The sequence below is a fragment of the Prionailurus bengalensis genome, chromosome A1, assembly GCF_016509475.1.
Source record: "Prionailurus bengalensis isolate Pbe53 chromosome A1, Fcat_Pben_1.1_paternal_pri, whole genome shotgun sequence".
Taxonomy (NCBI): Eukaryota; Metazoa; Chordata; class Mammalia; order Carnivora; family Felidae; genus Prionailurus; species Prionailurus bengalensis.
Genome location: NC_057343.1, coordinates 88939395 through 88940884, shown reverse-complemented (window position 1 = coordinate 88940884; position 1490 = coordinate 88939395).

Genomic DNA, 1490 nt, shown 5'->3' with positions numbered 1-1490 from the left:
GGCTTGAGTCCCTCAGACATTAGGTCTACATGAACCCTTACATGACAAGCCTACTAGCCAAGCTCAGCACTGGGTAAATATATTATTTGGACAATGGACTGATAAGGAGCCTTAAGAACAGAAGCCTTCCAACCCAACTCTGCACCAGGAAAAGGAGTCACATAGTGGGGAAGCCTTCTAATTAAGCAGAGAACAGGGCAACCAAGTCCACAGAACACGAGGCCCACTGAAAACCCTGAGGCCATGACACCTCTAACCCAGTTAAACACAGGGAAAAGGAGTCCCCAGACATTGGGCTGAGTTTGCATTCTCTGAACCAAAACTCTTCAGTTGCGTGACACACAGAGCAACTCGGATGTCTGACTTACCATATGCACTCTGATGGGAGACCTCAGCCAGCAGACCTTGCAATTCAAACACGAGAACACCAGACCCACTTGGGGCCCTGGGACAATAAGTTCCCTGTCCCAATGCTGGGACATAGTCCCCACAGACACCAGACTGACCAAGTGGCCTCAGACTAAAACCCGTGCAACACAGCAGATTATAGAACAATCAGATCTCCAGAACACCAGGTCTAAAAGGAGCCCTCTGGTTGCAACTTCTCCAAACCAGCTTTGGACTGAGCAATCATGTGCCCAGCACACCAAGCCAACTCGGAACCCTTCAACATAGTAGAAAATAGAGCACTTGAGTCCCCCATTGACCTGGGATGGACTTCAGCCAGAGATCCTTGTGGCCTGTCACCTACACAACCTTCCTCTTTTGGGGGGTTCTCCTCCTCATAGGAAAACAACACAATGTAATAAAATAAGAGACAGACCAATGGTTTGAACACTTTGTATTAAAACTCATAGCCATGGATGGGGGCCAACATAGCAGAGAAGTAGGGGGATCCATATGTCCCGTATCTCTCAAACAAAGAAGTGCTGAAGGCAAAGGACTTTGAACCCCAGAGTCTGGGGGAAAAGAGACTGAATCTACCAGGAAGAAAATGGGTCAACTGGAAAAAAGATAGGTGGGTGATTGCAAAATGGGCCATGTAGGCACACAGGGGAGGGACCCCCTTCTGCAGAGAAACAAAGGGAAGAGAAAGAGTGGTTAGAGAAGTGTAGGACCATATCTGGACAGGAGAAAGACCTCAGACTGTGACTGAGAGGGATCCTGTCTCTAACTGCTGGGCTTTCTTTGGACTGGGGCCAGCTCCCTATTCGTGCACCTAGGGAGGAGGGGAGCCAAGCCTGGATTAGGTCTCAGGTCAGGGGCTCAGTCCGCAGTTGGAGAAAGTGGTCCCATCCCTGGAAGGCTGCATGATAGTACAAAGCCTACCCGTGCCTGTCACCCCCGGGCTTAGTGGCTGGGCTGAGGGTGCAGTCTGCAGCAGGAAAAAGCCACCCCCTCTCTGAAATGCTGTGGAAAAAGACTAAGCCTGCCTGCATCTACCTGCATCTGCCACCCCCAGGGCTCTTCAGTGAAGTATGTGGCGCAAT